We start from the raw sequence: 26,824 nt of genomic DNA, 5'->3' as shown, positions 1-26,824 counted from the left end.
TAATCGTCATTGAGTTATGCGAGATACATACGTACGAACAGACGTCACGCCGAAATTAGTCAAAATGGATACAGGAATGATCAAATTGCATATTTCTGTTGAAAACTGAAAACCGAAATTTTTCGCGTACAAGGAAGTAAAAAGAAAACAAATAGAAAAAAGAAGAGGACATTATTATGAAGATAAGGAAAATCAGTTAACTACAGTGAAACGGAAATAATTATGCTCTTAAAACTGCATTAAATGGTTTGAGTTGCAAGAAGAAGCAATTACCTTTTTTTAAATATTTTTCCTTGAATTTATTTGTTATATCTAAATAATATATATATATATATATATATATATATATATATATATTATGTGGCTTAAAGTAGATATAACTACTAAACTGAAGGTCCCGGGTTCAGTTCTTTGCAAGGATCTTAGATTTTCACGGCGATATTCAATGGAGATTTTTCAAGGTCTTAAAATAAACGAAAATTTAATAATACTAAAAATTAGGAATAAAGGTAAGATAAAATAATTAATGAAAGTTTCTGAATTTATTTTATTTAATCTATTCTTACAACGAAGATAGATCTGGGCAAAGCATATACGTTGGGATGAAGAATAGAGATTTTATAGCGTAATAAAAATATCATCAATTCTGATATAGATTTGAACACGAATCCTTCAGGATAAAAGACTTGCCATTTCACCAATTATAACAACATAATTGAAACTTTTAGAATATTTAATATTTTTTCCAAAAAAATTTGTTTATTTTTACGGGCATATATATATATATATAACATTTTAATTTGAGTAAATTAAAGAGATTACGGTCAATGAGATACGGCCACTTACTCATAATAACCCACCTATGTAAATAATTAAAATATTTAATAATTCAATTTATTTTAAAAGCATAATTTTTAATACATAATTATTAAAATTTGCAATGAAAAACATAGATTTTTGCATATAATAAAATTAATAATTAAAAAGAAAAGATATAATCCGCGTGAAAATGCGTCTGAGCATATTAAGTGTGCTGAGATGCATATTTGTTTTAACATTTTTTTTTTGGATTTTGGGTTTTTTGAACACTTTTGGTTCAGTCAATTGCAATCAACAGGGAAGGTGCACATTTTATTATCCATCATCAACTATCCGTGCATTTTACTATATGACTTATACTCGGATTAATCCAAATCTCCGCCACAGTAGAATAAGGCAAGATTCAAAGGCTAATGGAGGTCATTTGGTAAAAGTGCGCGGTGACTCATTTCCGCTGCAGAATCGGCATAACAGTAAACAGTGCAAATAGGTGTTTAGAAAGTTAAAAAATCTGATGTGGACAACACATGAATTCTTTGTACTCTTATTAAATTACATTACACATTTTTTTTAAATGGAAAGTACATAAAATTTTATTTCATTAAAAACTTCTGATTTTTTTTTTTTGTTATTGAATTGTTATACATTGTAAAAAATTTTTACAATGAGAGGTTAATAATTTAATTAATAAATCAATATATTTAACTTTTAAAAAAATGTTAAAAAAAGGAGATAAATTCTGATTGGAACCGATTTGTTTTCCCCTAAGATGCAATATTTCATTAATTAAAATGTTATTTGGTTATAACTCAGGAACTAATGAAAATAAGTACCACTTAAGATACACGTTGAAAAGCTCTCAATGAGGGCTTATTACTACAGTAAAGAAAACGTCCAAAATCCAATTTTTTTTAATTTTTGTCTTTTTTGGACACTTTTGAATCAGTCAATTGCAATGAAAAGGGAACGGCACAACTAGATGTTACACAGTCCTAAATACAAAATTTCAGCATTCTACGGCTAATCGTTTCTGAGTTATGCAAGATACATACACAGACGTCACTCCGAAACTAGTTAAAATGGATACTTTCGTTGAAATCTAGAAACCGAAATTTTTCGCGATCACAATATTTCCTTTACTTCGTACAAGGAAGTAAAATGCACAAAATGATTATCATACTGATATGAATAGCAGCACTAGCTCTAGAGAATGGTTTAAACAATTTTTAAGTTTATTTTTAAAAAAAGTATAATAAATTAATTATAATAATACAGTGAAAGCTCCGAAAAATGGAACCTCTTAAAAACGGAAACCTTAAGACGTACGTTTTCCCAGGTTACCGATTTATTTTAATAGAAATTATTCTTTCATGAAAAAAAAAACGGAAACGGAAAATATGGATTTTACTTTTCACGTGTTAAAGTTATCCCGTAAAGTGGAAAGTAAATAAAAAAACGAATAGCCTGTAAAAAACATAATGTTTAAAAGATTGTCCACAATAAACATATGTCTGCATTGTAAAATAATAAATGGAGTAGATGATTAATTGTTTAGCACGAGAATTTTTATAACATTTATGGTTGCTACTTCCGGTCTACAACCTTGCGGTCATTAATGAAATAAAGTAGCGGGCGATAGCTTACGTAAACAATCCATGTGCTCTAATTTGTTAACAAGTTAAGCGTTTCTTAGAATTTCTATACACATCATTTGAGAATAAGTTTATTCAGTGCAGCAAAGTGATTGGAAGCATTAATTAGTTAAACACTTAGTTAATTATTTAATTAAGTTAATTAGTTTACATTAGTTAGGTTAGTTGGAAGTTTAATTAATTTACATTTTTTCGTGAGCATTTATTGATCTGTTTCACATTTTGATGTTCGATATCTGTTTAAAGGTTAATTATAGTACTTGATTATTTTAAATGATTTTAGGAAATTATATCATTTTAAAATTAGTGTTTGTGTTTTGTTTTAGGCTAAATGTTTTTCTTATTTTTTAAAGAATTATAACTTTAACGAAGATAGTTTTATAGTTGTGAAATTCTGTCTATGAAAACAGTTCTCTTGTATATAAAATACATAAAGTTCAATGTATAAAAATACATAATTCAATGTATATATAAAATGTATACAGTAAGGTCTAAAATACGTATTCTCCAAAAATAACCAATTTCAGTTTTACAGTTTTTAAAAACTAGCGAATTATGTTATCTATATACAGTACATACATATATAATGTACAAATATACATTACAATCGGAATATCAAAATATTCCGAATGTAATAAATATTTTATATTCGTATAACTCAGCGGTTCCCAAACTTTTTCGAGTCGCGGCGCCCTTTTTCAATTAAAAATTTTTCTATGGCGTCTTACTCTAAATAAAGTATGATTACTCGTAAGTAAGAGATAAAAATAAAAAAAACTCGTGTATCTTCATTATTTTTTTATTTATCAACATTAATTTAATAATTATAAATGTCTTGGTTTAATTAATTATGAAGTTTTTACAATATATATCGCGCCCCTGTGAAGAGGCCGCGGTGCACAATTTGGGGTTCACTGGTATAACGCATTCCACAGGGCCTCGCTGTACATTAGCTCGATTTTTCATAAAACACTGCAAGACGGAAACCTCTTCAAAACGGATTTCTTACTCTGTCCCATCAGATTCTGTTTTGGGGAGAAGTACAGTCATCGTACGGGAAACGTTAGGATCCCCAAGTCCCGGTACAACAAGAAGGAGAACAAGAAGAAGACTTTTCAAGTCTTCCTTTTTGATGGACAGCTTTTTTGGCTGCGCCCATTTTCTACAAAGCGTGGAGTTTTCTCCGGTATTGGAGGTAATCTCCCCTGACAACATTATCCGGTTGAAGGACTATTGACTTATGACTTATGGGTTCTGAAACTTAACAAAGAGCTTACTGGATCCCTAGAAGAAGGTGTATGGAATAGGACGGCTGCTCGTAAGTAACGCAATAAAAGGTCATACCCCGTACTGAAATAATGTGAAAGTGATTCCAACCCGGGGAAAACATCGATTGAAGGGTAAGAATCCCACACGACTAGACAATACTACCACGTGCTGGACTGACGTTCCAACGAAACCAATTTTTTTTCAAAACATCCTGGTATGCGCTCTTTTGCAAAAACTCATGGATGTTTTTAAAAATCAATACTAGTCTAATTGAATTAGTATTCGGTAGAGTAATAAATAAGAGTTAGATGAAAAGTTTGTAAAAATCTAAAACTTTTACGCGTCGATTATTTTTATCTAAATTTTCTCTTTTCCGAAAATCTGAAAATTTTTGCTTTTTTCTATTTTCTCGGCAGAAAAATAATAGAAAAGGACATGCAACTGCTTTATATATTTTAAGCAGAAAGATTTTATGATTCTAAGTGTGTAATTAAATTTTTCTTCAATTTCTTTTGACTATACAGTCAAAAAATGAACATATAAACACGGCAAATTTATCCACTTACTGTATATGGCGTTTGTTGTAGTATTGTAAGACAGAGCCTAGGTTTTTCTAAGAAAAATTATAATCCATAAATTTGTTTTACTCAGGATATTAAATAAAAATTGTTTAATTTACAACAAACATTTTTGAGTCGGAAAAATTATTTTTAATTCGCAATAAATTTTTTTCATTTCATAATAACAAACTGATATTAACTGTGGAATTTATTCACTCGTGTAGAAAAAGATTTTATTTTCTATATATCTATAACATCGATTGCTTTAATTCACTTTTAACGCCAGTCAGCATATCTTTGTCACGTTTAAAATTCAGACGGCCGTGATTCTTTCCTCGACTCAGTTTTCCCAAGACTCGTATTAAAATGTGTTATTTTATTTTGCAATAAGAAATATCTTCTTTGTCTATTCTTGTACAGTTTTATTTTATTTTTTTTTACATCTCATACATCCGTACATATGTATAAAATTAATGGACTATGTAATATAATAATATAATATTATTTATGAGTTTTTTATTGTTACAATTTATATCGTAATCGCTTTATTATTATTATGAAACCGTAGTCCGGCTTGTTGTAGTTCTTTATACTCTACGTTCGTAATTTTTCATGGATATTTATTTTAAAATATATTTATTGTTTCTCTTTTTATATCATTAATGTTAAACATTATCCCTTTATTTTACATAATTTTATACTTTTTAACTATTCATGTTAACTAATATACTGAATTATCCAGTATTGTTTTTCTTACCGCATTTCTTTTTTCCTACAATCATTAATCGTTAATAGCTAACGTTTAAATATACATATACATATATAAATTTTTTTTATGGTGAACTTTTGAATATTTAAGATAAAAAATCAGGAGATGAAGAAACGACAGAATTATTATACTTGATTTTTTTAAAGATAAGTTCAAAAAGTTAAAATCGGATATTATTTTATATCCCAATCAATTTTTTCTTATCTTAAGCAGTTTAATTTTTATTTTCCCGTCTAGATAGCGCTATAGCAGAGCTATAACTTTAGAAGGGAAAATATTGTAAACGGTCCAATTTGGGATTATGCCGTTTTTACCGGATCTTGACGTTTTGACATCAAAGGAACGCAAAAAGACCGGATAGAAATTCTCCGGATTTTAATGTTTGGTGTTGACTTGTAAATCACTTTATATCTCAAGAACTAGTGGACCGATTTTGACCAAACTTGGTCAGATTACTTCTGTATATGAGCCATTGATGCCATTAAGTTTTCAATTTAAAAGGTCAAGGGGTTAAGGCTGTAGAGCAAGGTCCCCACAAATATCTCGCCTAATTAAGGTCATATTTCTAAGGCACATTTTATTACTTATTTTATTTTATTATTTATTTCTTAGGCACATTTTTTAACAATTAAAACTTAACAATATTTGTAAAAAAAGGTTTTTGTAAAATCACACCCCCAACATATAAAAATGCGTTGTAGTCGTTTATTTTGTGACGTCACAGGTTAGTGATAGAATTAAATTAATAATATTTAACGTGTAAAAAAGAAACTCGATCTGGCTGGGTCTCGAACTAGATCGCTCGGTACCTGATGTGTTAAGCCTCGCGCCTACACCAGTCTGCTGACTGTCAAGCGAAATTTGTTCTATGCAAGTTGTGAAATTACATTAAGTTTACTTAGTGCTGACCGTCGCCGCTAGTACTGCCATATCCGCGCGAATTGAATACGATGTGCGCGCGCGATTTAGTTAAAATCATTGAATTAAAAACGAAAAAAATATTGTATAAAGTGTTAAATGTTTTAAATTAAGTTTTGTGTGTCTGAAAGCCGCGAATCAGAAACAACCCATAGTTGTACGACTTTCCTGGAACGTGACTGCCGCGTGATGGGAAAGTCCTACAATTTTTTACTGAACACTAAAAAAATAAAAAATAAAACATTAAGGAATGCTTATTTTAAAAATTAAGAAAAGATACTCTATGATTGTTTTTACAACCTGAATAAGAAAGTTTATATCAAAAAATATTTGAAAATAATAGTATAACAGTACAGGCAATTTATCATCAAAATAGGCTGTATTTGAAAATCCTTACCTACCGATTGATCTTTTGTCCATGTATTAGGGGTGATGAGGGACGCTTAAGTCCAGATTTTTAACATCCCCCTCCCGTAGATTTTTGAATAACTCAAAAATTTTTTGAAATGCGTTTTTCTCTGATTCTATGCATTTTAGAGAAAAGTTTTTAAAACAAAAAATGTAGAGGACATTCTCCTCTACAATTAATGTCTTTGAAATTATGCCGTATAATTTGAAATTGAAATACAAGGTGGCGCTGAAATTTTAAAAAACGTTGTAAACGATAGACCGGTTTCAAATGCGTGCCCAATTCACAACATTTTCACACTTTCACAAGCTACAGCTCCAAAACGGTAAGTCGTACAAGAAAATTGTTTAAATAAAAGTTGTCTGTTTTTTTGAGATTAACAACTTTTCCAAATCCAATACAGACGAAAAACAATTTTTTCCGGTGAAAAACCCGAATTTTACAATTCCCGGAGGTAAAACAGGAAAAAGAAGAAGGATTGTTCTCCACCTTTTTCTCTCTGGTTTCATTAACGGTTCCACAAATCGGTAATGTATAATGTTTCTCTTCTGTATAGTACCACTTATTTCACCACTGTGGTGTAATATCCGAGTTTGGCTCTTTTTTTTGTAGGTATATTGGTCAGGTATTTTCATTTCATATCCATTGTGAATTTATTGTAAGATTTTATAATGTCAATAATATTATTTTTGTGCAACATTGTAGATAAGAATAATAGTGTGTTGTTCGTTTATTGATAATATTAGAAGACAATTTTATTAGAAGATTAATTCACCAACAAAAAGCTTGAAACAAATGAGTAGGAATATGAGTTTCCTTCACTGCGGTCATCGGAGAGGTAAATGTAAACAATTTAACAGCGAGTTCTGCCTCTAATGTGTATTTAAAAAATTATACAAGATGTTATTGAACTTCATTATGCTCTTTTGTTGTACTTTATCAATTTTATTTTATTCAGAATATTTTTTTGCGATGTGAAATTAGTTTTTAATAAATGCAAATTAAATTTATGTTATGTAAATAGATTTATTAATGTAAATAATTTTACATTAAAATTAAAAATATATCAAGAAAAAAATTTAAGATATAATACTAGTAATTTTAATGTTTGTAATAAAAAACTACGTAATTTAACAGTTTTTAAAAATCACGTAGACCATTGTTCAGTAAGTATATATAAGTTATTGTTTAAAGAAATTTATAAGTACAACAATGAATATTACGGGCGATAATGTGTTTCAAATGATCACAACGTGTTTATTATTTAATATCGTAAATTAGAACAAAAAGTTATAAATACTAGCAGATGAATGAAGGTCATGTGTGGAAATCTGATTTGTCACAGCTGATTGTAGTAAATTATATTATTGTTATAAGTTGGCGACCAGAGTGTTTTTTTTCGTCTTAGTGCATTAACTTATCATGCTTCTCTTCCGTAATATACTGCATTTGACGTTTTTGTGTGAATATTTATAAAAAAAAAAAAAAATTGTTTAGCTGATTGTTGCTTCCCATTGTTCACCGGTGATAACGTACTTAATTATGTAAATGATTTTTTACTTTCTTGGTGAATGTAGTTCTATATAAAAGAGGAAACTATGATGATCACGTCAAAAACGGGCTATCAGGTTTTATTTTTAAATCTTTACGTTTTAGGGTCCAACTAGTTCATCTGGACAAAAAAGGAAATTTATCTATGTATGTACTCAAAGTGTCACACTGCTTTGGACCGCAATACTCAGGATTGTCCGAATCGAATTTCTTAATTTGGCTCAAATATTTCTATGTGTGGGGCATTGATAATAATAATTTTTTCAAAATTTGTTTACTGAGTGGGAGGATATTGCGGAAAAGCTAATTTTGATTTTCTTTCGGAGGCATTTTAGAGAAAACATTTAGTAAAGCAAATTTGTGACCTACAGTGTATATATATATATATATATATAATCTAAAAAACGTTTTTCAAAAAATCAATCCCCATATCTTAAAATTGAAATGATTTTTGTTCTTTTGCTCTATCTCCTTTCGGTTTAAATATTTTAAACAAATATTTTGAAAGTTTATACTTCATACATATAGAAAGCTATCAAGAAATGTCTGTGATTTTTTTTTAATTTTAGATTCAGGACCTGAAAAGTAGAAATTAAAAAAAAAACGTTTTCTTAATTTACTCTTTATTGAAGTAAGTGTTAGATTTAGAGTAAACTTTATTTAAACAGATTTTTTAAGCTCAATCTATATATGAATATTTGGTACTTACGTTTAGCCCGTCGACCATAATCGTAATGATCCCGTAACTTTGAAATATTTTCAAAGTTACGGGATCATATTTTACATATTAATAATATAAGCATTATTACTTTTAATTATAGATTTAAATTAACCAAACTTAATCTAACCCACCGGGTTGTTCTAGTGGTTAACGCGTCTTTCCAAATCAGCTGACTTGGAAGTCGAGAGTTACAGCGTTCAAGTCCTAGTAAAGACAGTTATTTTTACACGGATTTGAATACTAGATCGTGGATACCGGTGTTCTTTGGTGGTTGGGTTTCAATTAACCACACATCTCAGAAATGGTCGAACTGAGAATGTACAAGACTACATTTCATTTACACTCATACATATCATCCTCATTCATCCTCTGAAGAATTATCTAAACGGTAGTTACCGGAGGCTAAACAGGAAAAAGAAAAGAAAACTTAATCTACGCTCGCTAGCCTCGACTAATTTACAGTAATGTTTTGATTATTTAAATAATAAATAATTGCAATAATTACTGAATTTATTATTTAAATACACAAAACATTACTGTGTTAATTAGTCAAGGTTAGCGAGCGTAGGTTAAGTTTGGTTGGCGGCCTCCGTGGGGCGAGTGGTAGCGTTTCGGTCTTTCATCCAGTGGTCGCGGGTTCGAATTCCGGTCAGGCATGGCGTTTTCACACGCTAAAAATCATTTCATCTCAGCCTCTGATACAATACCTAACGGTGGTCCCGAAGGTTAAACGAAAAAAAAAGTTAAGTTTGGTTAAATTATATTTATAAAATAATTAAATATAGATGGTTATAAAAATGGTAATATAATAGTTATATCAAGTGATATTAATAACCCAAAAGTTTTCAATTTATTGCCAAATGTTTTTTTAGAAAGCGTTTTCTTAAAATTTATTCTCCACTTCTAAAAAATTTATATTCTATTTGTTTTTTGGCTCGTTTAATTTTTATTATTAACAGCCGGGAACGTCAAGTAATACTTTGCCAGCTTTTTTTATAGGTAGATGAATTGCAGATTTATTTATATTCAATAGAATTAACATGAAAAATAAACAAAAAACTAATAATATGCAATCCATTTTTATATTCAATATTTTTCAAAAAGATGCCAAACAACTACCCCAATTCTTATTTGAAGCCGATTTTAAAATTAAAGAAGAATAAAATATTATTAATTTTTATTTCTTCTTATTTTAAGTTATTATTTTCTTAATAAGAAAACAATGTCTAGACGTAAAGAAACGACCACCACCTTAAAAAAAAAAAACAATTTCCGTAATAATTTTACAAAACCACACAAACTTGAATGAATTTGGAAGAATTCAAAGAAACGACTTTGAATAACAGATATGAATCGCCTTTGAGTCAATGTTGTATATTTGGATAAATTTTGGGTATACAAGAATATTTTTGCACTGGTTTTAAAAATACAAATTAATTTTCTAAGTTGTTGAATTTCTTGAAAAATAAAAATTAAACCATTTTATCGAATTTTGAATAAATCTTTTTCCATAATATTAATAAAAGTAAATTTTCTTGAAAATTCAAGAAAATCCATAAAATAATAATCTAAAAATTTTGGTAGAAAAATTAATAGAAAAGCACACATACGCTTTGTCTAATTTGAAAGAGAGAGAGAGAGGGAGAAAGTAATTGAGTGGGAATTTCACTTTTAAAGTAAACATTTTTAAATTTGAACAAAATATTAAGTTGTAAATCAATAATAAATGATATGTCGTAGTACCTTATAATTTGCAGTTCTAATTTCTGATTAATTTGTAGATTTTTGCTATAACAGCCTGTCTCTGGGATGAAATATCAGCGCTTCTATGTTTATTCTGAAACGTTCTGAGTTTAAATCTTTCAGGATCGCATTTTTCCACTCGCTAAAATATTTCATATTAAATTCTTAAGAAAACCTTTGTAAACTATGTAACTGAGGCTTCCTTTCTAGCTTAAAATTTTCAAATTACCTAATATCTATGTCACAAGCTATATGTGTATATATATATATATATATATATATATATAGAGAGAGAGAGAGAGAGAGAGAGAGGGAGAGCTTTTCACAAGATTTTCCATAAACAATCGTTCTTCAGTACATTCTAGTCTCTTCTTTTTTTTTGATATTTTCATCCTAATTTTCAAGTTACTTTTAATACAATATTTCAGAAGCTTCTGTTTTCTTTTCAGCTTTCCTATTGCCCATAATTTCCTACTGTAAAATGTTCTTGCAAATTTCTTTAATTTAAATGATTCTTTCAAATCACCCCAAAAAGTTGTGTAGTTATTCTCAAGAATAACAATTATTCTGTTTCATAGGAAAGTTGTGGAGTGATATGATTTTCTGTTGACTTCAATGAACCGAATAATATTAATGATATAATTTAATATTGTTATACGTATTACATTTTACAAGAAAAATTTTATTTCCATCTGTTAAAAGTAGTTGTATTTTTTAATTTAATTTACTATATGTCCTGAATTTTGTGATTGTAAATCTTTGCTTAGTTCTGTTTTAGGATATATTTTAAATGTAGATTACTTTTATTAATATTACATACAAAGTTTTTATACGGATTTTAAAAACGAATTAATACTACGAACAGTCTTTAAGTATAGTAAAGCTTTTCATTAAAGAGGATAATTTTCAAATAAAGACTTAATTTACCAACCAACTGCCATAATCCTTAGAACAGTTGATAAATTACATTTAAATTTTAAACTATTAATAGTCTGCTCTTCAAATTAAATTTAGTTCGTTCGACGTATGACATAGGTTATAACTAAATTAGTATTCGTTTTCTGTTAGTTATAGTTATACGCACATTATGACAACCGAGACTGAAAGGCTGTGTTGAAGCCCGTAATCAATAAATTCAGAAATTGTTGACGTATTATTCATAAAAGGCACTCCTATTAAATTTCAATGATACGTGAATATGACGTTGCACATGATATATGTCAAGATTTTCATCCTACGCCGTTTGATTTGAATATACTATTTTATGAATTCTTTTAAACTTATATCGGATGATTCATATATATTACACGTGTAATATATATATATATATATATATTAATATATATATATATATATATATATATATTACACGTGTGTAATATCCAAGCAGATATTTTAAATGTAGACTAATTTCTTGCACGGTCATGTTTCTATTCTTCTTCCTAAGAAATGATAATCATGAACTTTAATGTACAGATGTTTAAGGTAATTAATCTTCGCATGTATATAATTATGTAGATCAGATTAGATTACCGAATATTATTCAGGATAAGTAAAGAAAGATTATCTCAGATTAATGAATCGTGTACTCTGTACTCTTTGGTTAGTGCTAGCTTTCCTGTACAGGTCGACTTTTCTTCTGGAGGCCGTAATTGTTTATCTTATATTCCTTCTATATTTTTAATAAAAATTTTAATTTACCGTTTTATCCCGATTTAATGATAATCTAAAAGCAATATACTTGATTAAATAATTTTTATTTATAAATAAATAAATGCTATTAAAATTTATTGCGAGTGAAGCCGTGATGGGGCTGTTTGTATACATATACATAAAACATGTGAGTGATTTATGCTCAACGCCCAGCAAAAACTGCTGAAAATAAATTGATAAAAATTTGTATATAAGTTCTTCCTACGATGTAAGTGCACACCAAGAAAGAATTTTTTGAAATTCCTAGTTTAAAGGGTTAAAATAAATTTTGAATTTTTTTTAAACCCGGATATTTTTTTGATTTCTCGTAAAAAATGAAGCTATCAGCTTGGCTACTTTTTAAAAAAAATATTTTGTGTTTATCTTCATGTGAATATCTAAAAATCAATTCCTTGATTTTTCGAAATTCGATCTTAAAAGGGTAAAGAAAGGTAAAAATACTTCGAACAATGATTGAAAGTTTTCCCTCTTCCACTGCTATTGTTACTGTTCGTGCGACACAAGTAATTGCATCTTCCTCCGGTTACATGACTAAAAAACATAAAATAAGAAAGATTAAAAAAAACAAATGTGAAACGAAGTACGGTCACCTCCTGCTGATTGTCGGATAACGCTGAGGCAAAATACATTTTTACTCGTACGGACGGGTAACCAGCTGTAACTAATATTTTTAAAATGGAGGCCGACTATTTTAAAACCCGCATTCAAGTCGCTCAAAGTTTTTGTGTCTTGTTGTTCTGAAGAAATTATAATGCATTGATATTTTTTTTATAAATTGAACAAACTTTAATTTTTATTTATCATTATTATTCTCACAAGCTTGAGTTTAATGAACGCAGAGGGGTCCAGGGGGCAGAGCTCCCTGACTTGATGGGGAGGGTTCGCTTCGCCCTGTCCTGACATACTAAATATTCCCTGACTGCGACGGGGAATGCAAGTAGCCATACAGTACATACAGAGGCGCGACGGGAATAACACACACACACACACACACACACACACACACACACACACACACACACACACACACACACACACACACACACACACACACACACACACACACACACACACACACACACACACACACACACACACACACACACACACACACACACCAAATATGTATTTTCTTTGTTAAAAAAAAAAGTAATATATTTTTTTTATTTGTTTGATTTTAAGACTGAAATTTGTTTATTTGAGAGGTTAGTCTGACATTGGCCGTCAAAATAATTTTATTTTTTGAAAATAAATTACAAAATGTAGAAAAGAGTCGTACGCTCCAAGTAATTCAATATTAATAGATTAGCAGCAGTAATAATGAAATACAGATAAAAAACTTACTTTTATGCCATATTACTAGTGTAGAAGTTGTTTTAGTGGGGGGACAATTGACGGAAAAGTAAGTCTCTTTTAAATTATTTTAACATATTATATTTATTCATTTGAAGGTATGAAAAGATAATTTCGATTTTATTGAACTAATTTCAGCGCAGAGAATTTTGAATTCTAACAATATTCATTGATCCATAGTTGAACCACAATTAGATAAACTAATTACGTGTAGGATTATATTTTTAATGATATACAGAACCTACCAAATATTTCTGAACTGAAATTTTTTTTTGCCAAACAAAAATTGATTTTCTTAATCTTATGAAATATTTTTCTAATATTCTTTTACTAATTTTATTTTCATGGGAATTGAAATATTTTTGATACATTAATATAAACAAAAACAGGATGTAAATAGCTGTCTTGTGGAATGTTCCGTTAATTATGTATATTATCAGATTAAAGTTAGGAAACAGAAATATTTGCAGTTATTTATTTTAAATGTGGTTTATACTTGTAATGTTTATTATGGGCTTTTGATAGGTGTAATTATTTCTCCTTGTTACCAGCTTACAATGAACACTGTTGTTATTGCTGCAACACAAATCGAGTTCATTATCATTAAGAAAGAGTTTGTTAAGATTAGTTGGACCTTTCTTTTGTATCATGTTTTCTCTCTCTTTCTCTTTTATTTATGCTTTTATATCTATGTATCTAACCATCTCTTACTCTTTCATTCTGTTTTATCTTTTTTCCCAATTCTAATTCCTTCTTTTTTTATTATTATTACAGTTTTTTATGTTTATTTTCCAATTTAAAAGTAGATGGTGAAATATGTTCTCACTTTGAAGCGTATAGTCACGTTTATAAATATTTATTTAAAAGATTCATCTGATTTTTTATTGCAATAATTTAATAAATTATCTAAAATTTATAATTATTATCTTGACAAATTTATTGTATGATCAATATGTTATTTATTATTTAATATAATTTTTATCTTTTTATGCTAACGTAATATTAAATTATAGAGAAATAGTTATACTTTTGTATCAGGACTTATAATTTATGAGTTTAGTTTAGGATTCGAGTCTCATCTTTTAAATAAAACGTGCTGAGAATTATTTTAGGTTTTTATTTATTTAATTATCTTTTTGTTAAATTTATGTCTATCATGATGTAACGTATTAAAATTGAGTATAATTATAAAATTTTATCCCGGAATTATAAAAAAATTTCCATTATCTAATTATGAAGATGTATAACATTGTTTTAGTAAAATTACACTTACTTTTTAATATGAAATATAATTAATTTCTGAAATTAAAACTTACTTCAATCTCGGAACGTGTAGTAAAATTCCTTATCGTATTCATATGTAAGATGTATTGAGAAACTATCTGAAATAATTCCAGGTGATAATCTTTACAAAGAATCCATTTATTTAAATAATCCAGAAATCAATTTAGTGTTTACTTCGTTCATTTAAATCAAGTAAGGGCCGATAGATATTTTTGGACCTAATTATTTTAATTATTTGCATGAATGAAAAAATAGTACTCACTAATACGAAATATCTATCAAAAAACGCGTACTTTTTGCCGTGTAAAATATTTTCTTTTATAATTTGGAAAGTATGCTATAAACGTGATTTATTTCTTAGGTATAGTCTTTGAAGATTTATGAAATATAATGATTTTTACTTCAATATTTATCTATTTTATTCTTTTATGTGTTCCAGGTTACAGAGTAACAGCATAATAACCATAAAAAGGATGTCAACAGTACTCTACAAAGATTCTAAGGTATCTGTGCGCAGTCTGGCGTGTAAGTATAAATGTGTAATCTTGAATAGACTCAGGGCGACCACCCCTGAGACGTGTGGTTAATTGAAACCCAACTACCAAAGAACATCGGTATCTACAGTCCAGCATTCAAATCTATTTAAAAGCAACTGCCTTTTACACGGATTTGAACCTTAGAACTCTGGACTTCGAAAATCAGCTGTTTTGCGATAATATATAATATATATATGTAACCAATATAAAGAAGAACTCTAGATTCGTACGAGAGCCAAATCATAACCTATTCGTACCAGCTCTATCATTTTGATATAAACAAAGTTTTTTTACCATGCTCTTCCTCTACAAATTTTAAAATGGCAGTCGTTTCAATTTTTCAATCTTAAATATCTTAGGAATTATTTGTCAATTTGTGTTGTATAATAAAATTTATGAAACAGTTTTTTTGTGAGAACAAAACGATACCTTAGTCATAAAAATCCGACGACAAACAACTGAGTTATTCCTAAAAGTAGGTCTAAACCGATATAGCGGTCATTTTGTTTTTTATTATTATCGTGGTTTCTGATTAAAATTGCTAGTTTTTGCTATTTAAATCAAAATTTCATTTATTTATCAAGTGAGTCATGCCTACTTTTTGCAATAACTCTGTTGTTTGTCGTCGGATTTTTACGACTAAGGTGTCATTTTTTCACAAAAATATGCTCCATAATTTTTATAATACAACTTCACAATTTATTAAACAATGTTCACATTTTGATAAATCTGATACTTCCTAAGATATTTAAGAATGAAAAATTGAAACGACCGCCATTTTGAAATTTGTTAACGAAGAGCATCGTTATTTTTTTTTCTATTAAAAAATGTTAGTTTAAAATAAAGTACAAAACTTACATCTCCAGCTGTTCTTGAACAATAATTTTTTTCTTAAAAAAACAAAAAACGGCGGACAGACAGAAAATATTCGTTTTCGAACCAAGGTAATATTTCTTCAGTATATTAAATAGAATTACAAAATTAAAAATTAGTAAAAATCAATGTAACAATTTATTACATCATTGTCTTTTCTCCATGAAAGCAGATTATGAAGCAAGAGGAATGTTTCGACAAGAAAAATAATTTTATTTACGAACATACTTTATTCATATTCAACTGAATTCATAATTTTTAATTTACGTATATAGATTTTAACTAAGATATATATATGGAATTTTATTTATGCAAATCATTCCAAAGATTAGTTATATCATATTGAACAAAAAGAAACTGTCGGTGTTAATGCACTGGTTATATAAAATTAAAAAAATTAAAAATACTAATGCATTTGAGTTCGTATCAAATACAGCCTATTTGTAAAACATTCCATATATTATTTAGATAATTGTACCTATCGATATATGATTTTTTTTTTCTTTTTTATAATCCGCCCATTGGCCTTGATATTATAGGGACTTAAAATAAAAATATAGACAACGGGTTGGTGTTTTATTTACGAGGGCGTTGACATGTATATGTAAAAAAAGGTGGCAGAGGTATTTCCTTTACAACATTCCTAAATCTTGTTATTTATAACGCACCGCATTATATTATTCATTCTACTTCACTACACATAAATATTATAAATACGCACGCGGGTACGAAAGAGCGGGCGCATATACCTTACTCATTCTTTAACGAAATAATGAAATGAATATCACATAATAACGGTTGTATATTTAAAATCTTTTTTTATTTTTTCCAGTATTAATTTGATCTTAATGTTTTATAGATTTTTATCTTTATTGTTTTTCCTAGAAATAATTTTAATAGGAAATTAATTTGCATAACATACTTAATTCATTTTTTTTACAACAGATTTATTTACTTATTCAAAAAAATAAGCGTGTTTCAAAATGAATATCGGGATTTTAAAGCTGTGTAACATTTTGCAACTTTCACGTACATTGAATAATTACACATGAAATAAAAGAACAAAACGTTTTAGTAGTGAGCAAGCTCATAAACTGTTTCCTGTTGGCACTATTGGCAAATATGGCGACCCCCCCCCCCCCCAAACCAACCCACAGAAAGCGCTCTGTGCTTTGCAGTCTGCAAAATGTTAATCTGTGATTACTGTTCAACATGCGTTCTATTTCAAGTTTCGTTGTGATCCCTTTAATGACAATAACATTCGTAGATGGTATAAACAATTTGAAACCATTCAAATTCAGCCATTTGGCTGTTTTTCTAAAGGGAAGAAAGAGTACAGGACGACCATGTGTGTCCGAAGACAATGTTGTACGTGTAAAAGAGACTTTTGTGTGTAGTCCTAGGAAATCTTTCCTCAACTGCAATACAAACTACAGAACTCTATTTGGCAACAAGATGGTCGGTCCACTGAACCTACTCACTGGCATAACGCTGTACGTTATTGGTTGAATAAGATTCTCCCCGACCGCTGAATTGGTCGCCAGAGACCAGATGCAGGGCTTGTTTACCGTGGCCTCGATGTTCCCCGATCTGAAACCGTGCGAGTTTTTTTCTTTTGGGGTTTATAAAGGATCAAGTGTATCTACCACCGTTATCAGCTGACCTACCCGACTTGAGACTCAGGATTGAAGCAGCATCAATTACTCCAGACTTTCTGATTCCTGTCTGCTCTAGACTCTCCTATCGGCTGGATGTGTGCCGTGTAACGAATGGTGCTCACATTGAATATATGTAGGAAATACTGTTTGAATTTCTCTTTCATTTCATGTACAATGTATCAATGTAAGTAACACTTAATAAGTATTATGTAACTTTAAAACCCCGATATTCATTTTGAAACAGACTGTAAGAATTATTATGGGCCAGTTATAAAAAATTCTTTTAAGTAAAATCATAAAAATTCTTTTAAGTAAAATCAATAAAATTCTTTTCAAAAATACAAAAATAGCACAATATAACGCTGTAATTAAAACAGGATATTTATATGCTAATGAATGCCTGTCATTTAATTATAAATTAGAATTGTTTGAGAGAAGAATTATTAGGAAAATATTCGGTCTACTATAAACCAATGAAAACTGGAAAATAAGAAGTATCGGTGAAGTAAAAACTTAGAAAAAATGAGAAAATGAAGATTGATTTTCTTTGGGCACTATTATAGAATGGATGACAACAGGTTAACGAAACAAATTATCATGTACCTTGGGAAAAGAAGTTTACAACAAGCTGGATCATAAAAATAAAAAATGATCTAGAAAGAAACAACATAAAAGATAATAAATTATCAGAAAAAGATATTTTGTAGAATAGTGTGAAAAATAGAAGGATTCCAAAGTAGGAAGGATAAGAGAATTGGAAAAAAGTGATCAGAGGAAAGGATAAAACGCATCTTTTGGCCAAAAACAGCCAAAAGATGAAACAGTATTAAGGAAACAACAAAGGAGATGGAAATGAATTTTTTTACGTGGTTCTTAGGCGGCCGTAACGAAAGAAGAAGATAACCAATTGTAGAACTAATAAAAATACAATCATATATATCAACTAGTACAAATTTAACCGTAATTTATACTGTTTAAATTTTACTTTCCCTGCTTATACAGTTAGATTAGATAAATAAAAAGGGAAAAGAATGGTGATCATGTCAAAAATGGGGTATCGGTTTTTTTTAAATATATCTTTACGTGTTAAGGTCTAGCTAGTACACCTAGATCAAAAAACATATGTGTGTCGCACTGCTTTTGGTCTTACATCTCAGGATTGATTGAACCGATTTTCTTCAAATAATTCTATATGTGGGACATTAATCATATTATTTTTTTTTTCAAAAATTTGTTGAGGGGATGGGAGGATAGTGTGTAAAAAACCAATTTGAATTTTCTTCAGAAGCATTTTAGAGAAAATTTTATTAAATAAAATTTTTTACCCACAATGCATATATAAATAATCAAACATATTTTTTCTTCAAAAAATCAATCTCATCTCCTAAAATTGAAATATGGTTTTTCTTTTACTCTACCTCGGCCTTCGGTTTAAATATTTTTTCAAAATTATTTTTGAAAGTTTATAATTCAATAGAGGTATCAAGAAATATATTTTCTTTCTTTTTCCTGTTTAGACTCCGGTAATTACCTTTCAGATAATATTTCATAGGATGATAAATATGAGTGTAAATGAAGTGTTGTCTTGTACATTCTCAGTTCGACCATTCCTGAGATGTGTGGTTAATTGAAACCCATCCACCAAAGAACACCGGTATCCACGATCTAGTGTTCAAAACCGTGTAAAAATAACTCTGACTTTACTAGGACTTGAACGCTGGAACTCTCGACTTCCTAATTAGCTGATTTGGGAAGACGCGTTCATCAATAGACCAACCCGGTGGGTATCAAGAAATGTCTAAAAAGATTTTAAGTTGTAGATCCCGGAACTATAAAATCCAGTTAAAGTTTGTTTTCTTTTTTTAACCTTTATTGAAAGGGGTGTTAGCTTTGGAGAAAACTTTACTTAAGCAAATTTGTTAAGCTTAACCTGTATGAAAATATTTAAAAGATTTTTTCTTAAAAAAATTTTTTCCCCAGCTCTAAAAAATTTATATTCGGGTAAGTCGTGCAATACTTTGCCAGCTTTTTTATATTTATTGTTAAAAAATATTTCCTCATCTTTTATTGGCAATTTTAATTATTACTCTCAAACGATTGAGCTGAAAGTAGTATAAAATTTCTTCTAATTTTAAGTCTCTGGGAAAAAGTTAATTGATTATTAATTACTGTTTTAAGTATTTTCTTTTGGTTGTTTTTTTTTTATATTAAATTAATTTTATACCTTTCACCTTAAATGCATCTTCACATGACGTTAGGGCTACATTATATTATCTTGATCGCACTGCTAAAATTATCTTTGTTTGTTTAATAATATATACACCAATTGTAAATTATTTAAAATGTGAACAGTTTTTTCTTTTCATATTTCACAATTTTGGAAGTTTGATTTTATTATAAGTTTGATGTATGAATATACATTGTGTATTTAATTTTATAAAATTATATCAATGTAGATGATATAGGGAAATAAGAAACTTAAAGATTACGTTAAAAATAAATATAAAAAAGAAGAACTATATAGATACAAATAACGGTTTTTAAAAATGTAAACTTAACTGGTTTTTCGGTTATGGAACATAATAATTTTTTACTAATCATTCCCACTCTTATCATACATTAATATCACTTTTCGTAAAATTATACTAGTTGTTATATCATTACCGAGTTTAATCTCGTAAGATAGATAACAAATAAACTTATATGTTTCTCTAAATATTTTTTTATTAAAACAATGAAATTTTATTTCATTACTAAAATGTTAAGCCAAAATAATTTAAGAAAAGCTTCCTTTTTTGATTACTTTTTCACCTAAATTTCCTGTTCGTCTGTATGAAACGAGTAGGTTATTTATTTCAATTAAATGTCTAATAATTAATATTTATTTTATATTCCTTGGACAGTTTATACATTTACGTGAAGGTATCCCAAATTACCGATCATTTTACAGGTGATTCTTTCAAGAATGCTAATAAAAAAAATCGTTTATTAAGTTTAATAACGATTTGATTAAAATAATTTAAAAAATCTATTATTTGTCGTGGTGAAAATTATACGTGTAATAAAAATATGATTATAATATTTTGCGTCATTACTGGCGACGGATGCCGAAAATATAATTAGCCGGCGCGTTGTCTTATAAGTAATATTTCACAATAACAGCTTTGTAGATAGTTTATTATTTATATTTTTTCTTTATTTTCCTGTTTAGCCTCCGGGAATTACCGTTCAGATATTACTTCAGAGGGATGATATGTATAAGTGTAAATGAAGAGTTGTCTTGTACAGTGTTAGTTCGACTATTCCTGAAATGTGTGGTTTATTGAAACCCAATCACCAAAGAACACCGATATCCACGATCTAGTATTCAAATCCGTATAAAAGTAACTGCCTTTACTAGGACTTGAACGCTGGAACTCTCGATTTCCAAATCAGCTGATTTAGGAAGACGCGTTCATCACTAGACCAACCCGATGGGTTTTATTATTTATCTTACGTGACAGTTACAGCACTTTTCTTTCCACAGTATTTATATTATTTTTTCTTTCAAATATCATTTCGGTCCGTTTTACTTTTCCTTCTAGATAGCGTTATGGCAGAGCTATAGCTCTAGAAGGAAAAGTATTGTAATCGCTCCAATTTGGGCATTAGTGGTTTTCACCGGATCTTGACGTTTTTGACTCCTAAGGAACCCAAAAAACTGGATGGAAATTTCCCAGATGTTAATGTTCGGATGTATATGTGTGAGTTCGGTGCTGGCCTCTAAATCACCTTATATCTCCAGAACTACTGGACTGATTTTGACCAACTTGATCAGATGTCTTCTATATATGGAACATTGATGCCATTACATTTTCAATTTAAATAATCAAGGAGCTGAGGCTATAGATCAAGGTCACCTTCAGTATCTCAATATTTCGCCAAGATTAAGGACATAATTTTCTTAGACACATTTGTTAATTAAAATAACAGTATTTGCAACAAAAAAAATTCTGCAAAATCGTATCCCCACCCCAAAACATGTTGTTGTAGTCGTCCGCTATGTTGTGAAGTCATAGGTTAGCGGTGGAATTAAATAAATGAATAATATTTAAAGTGTAAAAAAGTAACTCCGTCTGACTGGGTATCGAACTCGATCGCCCGGTCGACTCAATGCCTATTGCTTTAAGCCATGCAGCTACACCGGTCAGCCGACCGTTTAGCCGCGTGACGGTAAAGCCCTACAAAACTGTGTTGTCAGATTTTTTTTAATAACTTATAATTAATATACAGATTTTTCAATCCATTTTATAAAAAACACTAATGTAGTAATCATCAAAATTTAAAAAGTATAATCACGCAGATGTGCAATAGTTCTACCTGAGTTATCTAAAATAGTATTGGGTTGCTAGTAATTCATTGGAAAGGATAGTATACTGCGATAGAATGTCGTAAGTTGCAAGAAGCCAATCCATCTCCATCTTGCATGTTAACTGGGTTTCTAAATTATTGAAGAGTAATACCATTAAAATAAAAACTATTCCACCTGAAGTAGTAACTTAAAAATTGGCCAAATAAAAACCATTGGCTTAAAAATTCCAAAATTAGGCGAGGGCAAGAAAAAATACGAGTAAAATAGAGGTAAATTAAAATTATCATCATCATCAAGTGTGTGTATGGAATGAATTATTAAACATAAAACGCAGTATGTAAGCAGTACTTACATGTAACACACACGCGCGCGCGCGCACACACACACACATATATTTAAAAGAAACAAGAATTATAATTTACACTTTGAAACTGATTTATTTTTTTAAAAAAAACATGGACATGTGAGAGATATTTTAATTTTAACCTGGGTGCTACACGTTTTAAAGGAGCGTATATGATTACGTGGGCGCAGACACCGCATGGACACGTACATTTATACAATAAAGTTATAAATAGATTAAAATAGTGGCCAGTGCTGACTATTTACTGTCATATACAGATTTTAAAATTGATTATATTAAAATATAATCATTAAACCCTAAAGCCACGTGTATCTATTGTACGCAAATCATGCTGCCATGATTAGCTGATTAGTTTAAAAGCAAGGATAATAAAAGATGATGATAAGCAGAAAAAAGTAAAGGAAGAAAAAGAAGAAGAAGAAAAAAAGATAAAAGTAAAGACTCCCGACAGTTACGGGAATGAATTAGTGTAATAATGAATAAGTTAGTTATGATTTTTGCTTCATTTTTTTGTTCTATTATTAAAACATTTCTTTAATGGAATTTCAATTGGAATAACCAGAAGTCATTTTGTTACAGTGGGGTGCCAATCTCGTTATATTGTTAGAATCATGTCCAATTATTGTTCTACAAATTTTATTGCATAATTAATTATTATTATCAATATGTTTTTTTTTTAAACTTTCGTCATGGTTTTAAGATTTGAAGTAAATAAATTTTATTGAAATATTAAAAAAAAATCATTGGACACAAAAAAAAAATGCAAAAGATATTTCTACACTGAATCGTATTGATATTAATTATACAAGGAACTTCCTAAGAGCATTTAAAAGAAATAAATCTAAAAAAAAAAAATAACAAAGAATAGACTCTAAGTAAATATTTCAAAGATTTCGTACTTAACCCTCCTTAAGTACGAAAATTAAAACCATAAAGGGATAAACTAATAATTTTATTTCTAATTTAAAAGTAAAATTACTTTAATTCTGAAAGGCGACAATGCTATATTGACCATTTCATAAGAATTCTATCCATACAATTTATACTGTGAATCAAATTTACTAAGAAATAATAAATTGATTTTACGTAAAACAATTTTTGAAATCTATTCGTTTACAGAGAGTAAATTACGAACATTATGTTAACCTTCAGTACATCCCAACCCCGTAGGGGAAAGACACCGATCTTGTGACGTTACCGGTCGCCACTTCACCCCCTCCGTTTCAAACCCTGAGGGGCTTTACCGGAGGTCATCTTTAGATCCTCTAACTGATTAAATGTTAGTCATCAGCCAGGCCTCGACCGGGATGCCACCGATGTAAGTGCCTCGGTAGACATTTGCATCAGTAAAATACATATCAATAGACCTTCAGTACACCAGTATGCCAAGTCCATTAAGATTTAAATGATAAAATCTACATCTATAGCAGCGTAAGTTCTGCCCCGGCCAGGAAAGCAGCTGGCCGAAAGCGGCCAATTTGTATGGAACTTGAATGAATGAACGCGCACGTGGCCGGTACGACCAACTGGCCGCTGTGGCCAGAGGGTTGTCGTTCTGGCCGTCACAACTAACCGAAATTTCTCAACCAAAATTTTTATTAATTGTAATGGAACAACGCGCTCGCCAGATGGCCAGAGTATGCGATCAGACTGCGACCTGTACAGTTTTTAAAAACGTATGCAAAATTGTAACTGTAATTTTAGCGCGTAATTTGACTAAAAAGGGCAAACGTGTAGTTTTTAAATTCGTTTTTCTCTCTTGATTCTTGTTTAAAAATATTGATATAATGTCGGAAATTGACTTCGAACAGAAAAATTCATTTCTGAATTGCAGGAAGACCAAGATTATGAGATCTGTCTTCCGATGAATATTCCAACAGAAATTTCTTATGCATAGACGCGTCAATAATTTTTATGTTGTCGGCAATTTAGTAAATAAATGTCAAAATACTTGACTGACGTTCTTGTAAAATGATAAACTTTTTTTTATGTTGATGGAAATCAAATGAAAAAAAATTCATAAAACACACCAGTTGGAAAACGACTGTGTAAAATAGGATATAACCAATACTTTTTTCTCTGCCATTTCAAGCGATTATAAATACACAACTGCATCTATCTCGGTGACATCAATCTTGTGATGACGGCAGAGGTCCGGTCACCACGTTGCTAATCACTTGATCGGCCAAATGCAATGCGACCACGACCGGCCGCTGGCCCTGGCCGCAGTCGTATAGTACGCGTGTATCCTAAGGGCAAACGACACTTTTATTATTTTATAACAGTACATATTGAACGAAATTACTTTCAGAGAAAGCAACTTTGTTTATATCTCTTGTATCGCAGATGATTTATGTACATAAAAAAATAGTAAGAAAGACTGGGACAGGCAGTGTTAATCACAGAATTTATCTTTTTAATCATTCATAAAATTTTTGGTAAGAAAAATTAAATTACTAGTATACAAGCTGTTATTTTTTTTTGTTTTTCCGTAGGGGGAGAAAAAGCTCTGCTAACCTCTGCCAGGCCCGCTCTGATGGCAAGTGCGGAGCTCTCGCCCGCTGAGAAACCTCCCGCTCTAGTCACACAGGGAACAAACCTAATCCACATGGTATGTACACAGCCCCTGCGCAATCACCCGGGCGTTCTTATCACCAAATTAGAATAGCCAGAGCAACGTCCCCAGGGGATCATCGTCGAACGACGACTCTGAGGAATCCCCGCCGCCCACCCCTTAAGGCTGGCCGCCACAGCTGTTCGGCAATGGTCTCTCCGCCTCAGGTCAACTGTAGTCTTCCAGCCTGCTTGCCCTCTCAGCTGCCGTTTTTCGAATTATGGCTGACAACGCAGTCATTACTCTCGTCCAAGCATCTCTGTCACCCAACATCACACTTATGACATTACCCACATTTACTGCGCCGTGGCCCATCATGGTAGCCCTCAAGTCTCTCCACCTTGTGCAAAAAAACAGTAAGTGTTCCGCCGTATCCTGCTCCCCACAATCATAGCAGCATTTCGTATACAGCTTACTAGGAAATAAAATAACGCAATGAAGTTAATAGAAATAAGTCTAGAAAACCATTTACAAATCCTCAACGGGAATCGACTGCAGCATGTATTTCAGTTTTGTAGGAAAAAATTAAGAAATGGTGGTGTACGACTACGTGAATAACATCCTGAATTGTCGAAAAAACTGTAACCTTTAATATAAATAATACTTTAGAGAAATGAAAAAAAGTTTTAGATTATATATTCCTCTCTATGTATCCCAATCAACTTTTAAATTTTCCTTCATGCAGATAGTACTTTTGTACAGTCATACCTAAAATTTATGTTTTACTCTATCAATGAATGTTGAGTAAAAAAATATAATTGAGGTTAATTTAGATTTTTTTGATGAATTTAAGATCAAAGATCCATCTCTTCCGGTTTAATGAATTAGACAGAGAAAGAATAAATTGTATAGAAAGGAGGTAGAGTGAAAGAAATAGTGAGAAAGATTAATACCGGGAAGGTCATTGTAAGTCTCGTTTAATCAGATGAGGGTCACTGCAGTAGGAGACTGTAGATCCTTCCTGGAGACGAACAATACTGTTGTGGAAGACATTAAATAATGAGAATATTGCTTCACATCGGCATAGCAATCGTGTCGTAATGTAATCATTACGTAATAACTCTTTAAGGTTTATTTTCAATTCAACTAATGTTCAAATTGTTTTTAAAATTACTTTGTGAGTATCCGATACATAAAAAAGCCGCAATTAAAAATAATTCTGAACAAACTTGTAAAAATAAAATAAGAATTTGTTATTTTATCTTCATTATTTTTATTTTATTAAAGTATTTTTTATAAAATACACTATGCTCTTTGTGAGTTAAGAAGAATGAAAAATCATTTTTATTTTCTGCATTTGTAGATTTTTAAAAAAAGAAGATATATTAAACCCTGAATTTATCTTAATACTTTATTAAAGTCAGTTGAAGACGAATTGAAATCAAACTAGTCATATTTTCGTATGAAAGTTGTAATTTTTTTTTAATTTCGAGAGGGTTGATAAAATTAAGATAAACCCTCCTATACTTTTTTATATTACATTGTTTTTACACATTTTAGATATCTAAAAATAATTCGCTCAAAATTATTTGTAATTAACATATATTTTTAATCGTTTTATTTCCCAATATTATGTTGTTAGGATAAGCTATTTCCCTTTCATATATATAGCAGTGACACATTACCGTATCGCTCTGTATTAGTAATTATGTTTAAAGAACTTGTAA

General features: G+C 29.9%; 1 protein-coding gene and 1 long non-coding RNA gene across 2 annotated transcripts in view; one reads left to right on the top strand and one right to left on the bottom strand.

The window, feature by feature from the left end:
* Positions 1–25,572, top strand: part of LOC142329844 (uncharacterized) — a 164,688-nt gene extending 139,116 nt beyond the window's left edge. The window contains exons 2-3 of the long non-coding RNA XR_012757599.1: positions 15,201–15,264; positions 25,039–25,572. This is a non-coding gene — a long non-coding RNA (uncharacterized LOC142329844). The remainder of the gene's footprint in view (positions 1–15,200; positions 15,265–25,038) is intronic.
* Positions 1–26,824, bottom strand: part of LOC142329842 (uncharacterized) — a 175,612-nt gene that overhangs the window by 109,574 nt on the left and 39,214 nt on the right. The gene's annotated exons all lie outside the window — the stretch shown is intronic.

The sequence above is a fragment of the Lycorma delicatula genome, chromosome 9 (assembly GCF_047948215.1).
Source record: "Lycorma delicatula isolate Av1 chromosome 9, ASM4794821v1, whole genome shotgun sequence".
Classification (NCBI taxonomy): domain Eukaryota; kingdom Metazoa; phylum Arthropoda; class Insecta; order Hemiptera; family Fulgoridae; genus Lycorma; species Lycorma delicatula.
Note: the sequence above shows the minus strand (reverse complement) of the source record. Positions and strands in the feature narration are given on the sequence as shown.